The sequence below is a fragment of the Triticum aestivum genome, chromosome 3B, assembly GCF_018294505.1.
Source record: "Triticum aestivum cultivar Chinese Spring chromosome 3B, IWGSC CS RefSeq v2.1, whole genome shotgun sequence".
NCBI lineage: Eukaryota > Viridiplantae > Streptophyta > Magnoliopsida > Poales > Poaceae > Triticum > Triticum aestivum.
In genome coordinates, this window is record NC_057801.1 from 827,521,231 (window position 1) to 827,528,336 (window position 7,106).

A 7,106-nucleotide genomic window follows, 5' to 3' on the forward strand; every position below is an offset into this window, starting at 1 on the left:
ATATAGGCAGCACTATTGGTCCCGGTTCGTGGCATGAGCCGGGACTAAAGGGAAGCCTTTGGTCCCGGTTCATGCCACGAACCGGGACCAATAGTGGTGGGCCAGGAGCCAGGACCATTGGTCCCGGTTCGTCCCACCAACCGGGACCAAAAGGTCCGGACAAACCGGGACCAATGCCCCACGTGGCCCGGCCGGTCCCCTGGGCTCACGAACCGGGGCAAATAGCTCCATTGGTCCCGGTTCTGGATTGAACCGGGACTAATGGGCTAAACTGCCCTGGACGAAAGCCCCTTTTTCTACTAGTGACAGGCTCAAACACCCCCAACACTCGAGTCCAAGGGCCAGAGTGGGCCAACTGAAGCCCACAACCGAACTACTTGAGGAGAGACACAGAGGAGCCCATCGCATCCGGTGGATCATTAGAACGGCGGTGACTACCTACTTGATTCCCCTTTCCTCGACCTGGATCAAGAACCCTAGCTACAATTCTTGTAATTCCTGTGTAACAGAGATCATTGATCGACTCCAATATTCGTAGATCCAGCGTGAGTTGTATCCCCAAGTGTTACCCTAACATCTGGTATCAGAGACCTAGCCACCACTCCTCCGCGCTCCGTACTGGCGCATCTCATCGAAACCAGACGCGTTGTACTCAGAAACGATGTTCACGGACCCTGTGGAGGTATGCATATGCATTTGATCAGGCAGAAAGTGCAACCCACATAGTCAAGGTCCAGCTGCTGTGCATCACTAATTGCAGGCCACGCAGGTGCAGGACAGTAGCAGGTGTGGAGAGGGACTGCTGGATGGACACGGATTTATAGCGAAGGAAGGGGCTTCGGTTTCTCGGGGTGCCGGCCTTTGCTGCCGGGATTGGGTTGGAAGCAATTAATGTCTTCCAATCTGTCCATAGCCTGGCCGCATGTTGGTTGTGATGAGGATTTTAGTTAATTGATTGCGGTTTTCAGTTTCAGTTCGCATTCGGCATCCGAGGTTCTGGCCCGTGGCGCAGTCCGCTGCTTCGGGTATCCCGTGGAGAGCGTACAAGGGTTTTACAAGTGGTAGGTTATATCTGCACTACGGGCCTTGTGAAGATCGGAATCCACAAGAAGATACTAGCATTTTTCTTAAATATGCAACAAACATTTTTCATATAAGTGACTAGCATTTCTATAAACATGAGATCAATATTCTAAGAATACATGATGGACCCTAAAAAATGAATACATGATAGACATTTTTGAATAACTGACGGATACTTTTTAAGATATGTGATAAACATTTTTCAAATACCTAGCGTATAGTTTGCATATCTGTGATGTACATTTTTAAGTAAGTCACAGATACTTTTTAAGAAATGTAACAAACATTTTTTCAATACATGACGTATTTTTTGCATATGTGTGATGCACATTTTTTAAATATCATATGAATATTCTACCGATACATGTGAAAAAATTCTCAACATTAGCTGACGTGTCCCCACATCATATCCATGGTCATTGGCAACCTGCCTCTGAAACCAATTCAACCAACCCAGATAGTGTTCCGCCAACGTCCGGGCTTGGTTTTTCACCTTCAAGACCAGCTCCTCGACTCTCTTCCTGATGTCAGCCTGGGTGAGCCGAGGTCTAACACTTACTGATGCTGTTCGTCTTGTGACATTGTAACTTGAAATCAAATAGGACTAGGAACATGTAGGAGATTTTTTTTTCTTCATGCATAGGAAACAAATCACATGTAACAGGAATATTATAGCTTCCACTTCTTCAATCTAAACACTTGTTGGCATTCGTCTCAGGAACGATCACATCAAACTAGAAGAACACGCGCACATGGATATTTGTAGTCCTTGTTTTCACTCTTTACTTCCTTTCCTTTTGTCTCACCCCCGGGTAATACGGTACAAACTCACGTATTCACCTGTTATGCATATATAGACGGAGCTGCCACCGACCTTACACGCCTCGGCAGCAGCCACCTTTGAACCAGCCAGGTCGGTGATGTTGGGTAGCGAGAGGCTTTTCTTCCTCTTACTTGGCCCGGGGATGGCGCCGTTGAGATTAGAGGAGGAAATGTTGCGCTTGCGCCCCCTCTCCTGCTCCTCCGGGTCATCTTGGGCTGGCAGGTTGCGGTCGAGGTAGATCTTGTCATCGACAAGCTCCTTGTTGGAAATTCGCCACAGGATCAATCACATCAAATCACGATAAAGATACACACGAAAAATTGATAGCCAAGGGCGTGTGTCGCACCCCTCTTTTCTCTTTTCTCCACGTTACAAAACTCACGCAACGCTCCATATATACATGCGTCGTCCTAACCATGGCGCGTAGCCGACTCCACCATAACCTAACAGAACACAGTTTTTTCAGTCACACAGGTAACTGAAAATACAGGAGTAGACAGATCTAATGAATAGCGTGCTATACAAAATAGCGTGGCCTCTGAAAATATGCTATTAGCGAGAGATTGTACACTGATCAATTTAACTAGACAATTTTCTACACGCTATAGCACGCAAGTAAATTATGTCCAGGTACCATCTCGGCAAGCTGATTACCGAAACCAATATTTCTGAAGCACTGAAACTTGGAACTGAAGCTGATTACTGAATCAAATATCCTGGAGTTGGACCTGAAGCACTTTCGAAATGTGAGGATTGCTTAGTGTTTTTGTCAACCAAGGACAAAGGAAGAGGTCAGGGGGGACCTGGATCCCGCTGCCGGTGGAGTCGACAGGGGTGGCACTATACAACTCCGAACAGGATGCCGAGAACAGGCGAACTCCCGCTGCATTCCTGAGCATCCGACAACAACCTTGCACTCCGTGCAAATCTTTGCCACAGGTGGTGACCTGCAACAGTCACTACTAGGGAAAACCCTATACACAAAACTTTAGCAGTAGCGTGGGTCAAAAAAGCACGCTGGTGCCAATTAGCAGTAGTGCTCCTGAGGTAACCGCGTTGCAGATAAAGATCTAGCAGTAGCGCGTCTTGCTGTACACACGTTACTACTAAAATTCCCACGGCTTAGCCCATAAGCTACACATAGTAGTAGCGATCTATGACGAACCGCACTACCGCTACGTTGTTTGTAGCAGCGCGTTTTAATATAAACTCGTTGCTGCTAAAGGTTATAGAATTAAATAGAAAGAAAATGGAAAGGTAATTGAAAATGAAAGAAATAGAATAAGGTGAAAGGAAACAAATAAATGTGAAGAAAACTAAATGAAAAAGGGAAAAAAGAGAAAGGAGTAGCAGTAGCGTGTATCGGCGAACGCGCTGTAGCTAAGGTAGCAGCAGCGCTTTTCTCAGAACGCGCTACTGCTACTTCTGACTTAACCACAGGGTTCGTCCTTCCCACGCCACTTTCCCCCAAATCCAACTCTCTCCACTCTCGCCGCCGCCGTCGCCCGTCGGCTGCCGCGCGCTCTCTGCACCCTCTACGCCGCCCCGACCCCCCGACCTCAACGCCGCCCCGGACGCCGCCCCGAGCGCGACCTCGACGCCGGCCGCCATCCGCAGCGCGCCTGAGCCCCGACCCCGACCTCGACGCCGCCCTGCCCGTCCCTCGTCGCAGGCACCCGAGGTGAGCACGCCCGCTCCTCCCTCTCCCCTACCTCTGCCTAGGGTTTCTTTATATTTTAGTTGCATATTAGGTTTATTTTTATTTATAGTAAGTTTATTTTAGTTGCATATTAAGAACTAGGTACTAATTAGGTATTAGAATATTTTTATTTATAGTAAGTTTATTTTTAGTAAGAACTAGTTGAATTAATAGAACTAGTTAGTAAGAACTGTTGCTATTTTTTAGTTAAAGCAATTTTTCCCGCCTTGACGTGGACGATGCCTATCCCGCATCCTCGTCGTCGAGTCGGCGGAGGACGACACCTGCTTGATCAGGTCGGCCATGTCCGGGACTGGGCTCCGCCGGGGTGGTACTGGGAGGCGCTACCTACCGGGGAGCGCAGGTTGGTGAGGAGCCAGCCTGTCGTTGACCCGAACCTTCTTTGGTGGCGGTCGCGTGGGCCAGTGATGATCCAGAGGCTTGAGGACTCCGCGGAGGTGGTGCGTCACCGTGTGAGTGAGGAGGACGCGCACGTCCGCCGCTACTTGTTTGCGTTGGAGCACAGGTCGTTCTCCAATACCCAGCAGGTTCTCCAGGGATCTCACTGGAGCTATAATCCCGTGATGGTTCCTTCTCTGTGGGTGTCCACCGCCCGCGCCGATACCCGTCGTGTGCTAGGGTTTTAGTTGTATTAGTGATGTTATATGTATGACACTATTCGTGATGTATTAGTGATTATATTCGACGATATAGGGACGCATGAGATGATTTACTTTTGCTTATTGAATGCATGCTAATTTGAGTCCTATAAGATATTTTGAAATGTATATCTTGTGTTGCTCAATATCCAAGTGGCCGGTCATGTTTGCATATTACACCTCTGAGTGGCCTATGTTTTGCCGGAGTGTTGATTCATTTCCGTTCCGGCAAATTTCAGGCGCTCGATATGTCCTATTTTAGCAAAGGTCATGCCGGATTTTTCCGTGAATTTTGGCATGACTTGTGCCAGAATATGTAGGAAATATCGAGTGCCCCGGATTTGTGTGTTGAGTATCCTGGTAGTTGTCTTCGATCGATTTTCAATTAATGTTTTAACTATGAACATAGGAAATGTCTGACGACGAAAAGGATTTCAGTATTTGCAAATACTGCAAAGACGAGCGCGGCCTGTGCGACGGAATCTTCCTAGATGATGATAGGCGCTTCAGCATCAAGCTGGACGAGAACTTCGAAGTGGATACAGTAAGTCATAACGACAAGTCTTTTTTCGTAGCTAAGCATGACATCTGCTTCATTTGCTTGAACTTATATTTTTTTACTATTCTACTAGCGTATCCCCTGCCATGCCAGAGTTTTTTGTATTGGATAAGATAGGTTTCAGTCATACTGCAGAGGTAAAGAAAGTTTATTTGAAGACCGAGCATGGTTATATTTTCCATGCAAAATTATACAATTCAGACGACTACACCTATTTTGGATACAAAACATGGCGAGCACTATGCAAGACTTATGCATTTGAGCCTGATATGGTTATCACCTTTGATATTCGTCCGGAAGATAATATTGAAGGTAATACCGACATCTGGGTCAATGTGCAGACGCCTCCAGTTATTCCATTATGTAAGTTTCTCAACCATATTTATGTCTTTGATATTGTTTGTTCAAAAATAGTTGACAACTAATTTGTATTGCCAGCTTATTTCGGTGCAAGCAAACATGTCCAGCGCTTGGTAGACAGGACCTACTACTGTCCCGAGACTGAACTAAACTGCGAGGAGCTAAGTCATTATGTTTCATGGCTTGAGGATCTTGATACTGTCAAGACAAATTTTCTTCCTGGATTTAGAAATGTTAGTACTGAAAACGTGCGACCAATAGTGTTCGTAATGAACTACGTTCACATCCATTTAGGAAGGATGGTAAGATTTTTACTATTTGTCCTCATTGCATCTTTTCCATACATTATTTTTGAAGCTAAACTTCATTGCTAAGTATGTTACCATACGATGTTCTTCAACAGGGACTCCCGATGAATGTTGTGCCTTATGGGATCGAGACTAAAGGTACCATGAGTATTATCAGCTTACGGCCAAGATATCCTACAAATTACTTTAATGCATTCAAGATTAGCGACGGGTGCTTAATAGTGCAAGACTGGACCAAATATGTGTTGGGGGAGCGCAGAGAAGTACTAGGGGGCAGCAAACAGAGGCGCTTTCCACGATTAGGAGACAGGTTCATCTGCATGCTCCAACTTGATCAAGAAGGAGATCTACACATGTTTTATGTTGTTTTACCTAAGAGAGAGCAGCAGGAGTGATTAGCTAGCTAGAAATGAGTTTCAGGATGATGATGTGCTACACTATTACTATGATGATAAAATAGCTAGAGTTGGTGGTAATGACTATGATGATTATTATTAGCTAGTGTTAGTGGTGATTAAATAAATATTGTTGGTGGTAATGACCATGATGATGATTAAATATCTTGTGCTGGCGGATTAGATTCAAGTGGAGGCAACATGTGGTGCCCATCGAAAGTACTACTAGTTCAAACTAGATCAAGTTTGGATTAGTAGTATACTTTTGACATGCACCACATATTGCCTCCACTTGAACCTAATCCACCTTCATTTGACACACTGTTATGGACATAATGATGTAAACCTCATAACTAGTATTGTACCAATATTTGTATGATGGCGCATAAATACACTAAAAATAAAAAATAAAAAAAAATACTAGTAGCGATGGGCAGAAAACACGCTGCAAGTAGTTACCTTAGCAGCAGCGTGGTAACGAACAAACGCTGCAGCTATTTGTCCTAGCAGTAGCGCGGGCTGGCACGTGCTGCAGCTAAGCAATAGCTGCAGCGCCTTATTAGTAGCGCCTATACCCGCGCTACTGATACATCTAAAACCCGCGCTGCTGCTAGCCTTTTCCCTAGTAGTGAGTTGTCAAGTTCAACGTTTTGTACTACCATGCCTCATAGAAGAGAAAACGGAATCAAAGCAGCACATCGGCCTAAGGCATCAGCACCAACAAAAGTAATAACACATTAAAAAGTAAAAATAATTCTCAGAGAGAGCACAATTTCTATCTATAGAGAGAAAGGAAAAGAAGTGGGTAGACACTTGCATCTTCTGGCCAGCGGGGAAGAAGACCAACTCTACCACAACCTCATGGCAGAGCCGTGTGTCATGGGGATCCCATGGAGGTGCACACCGCGTACCAGCGACCTCCACCGTGTGACGTTACAGCCCCCATCCTCTACACGCCCCCCCCCCTCCCCCCACCCCTTTGCTGTGGTGGGCGGCGCAGCTCCGGCCGGCCGGCGTGGAGGGGCTGCTGGGCGGGCCGAGTCCGCTCGGGAACGGACAGAGATGGGCGGAGCAGCTGCGGGCGACGGCGAAGAGGACTATCGATCGGCGCCGGAGTGGAGGTGGCTCTGGCCGGCTGTGCGCGCGGCGGCGGCTAGGAACCCTAGCGTCACGGTGGAGAGCGGGCTGTGAGGAAAAGAGGATGTGTTTTCGCAGGACTA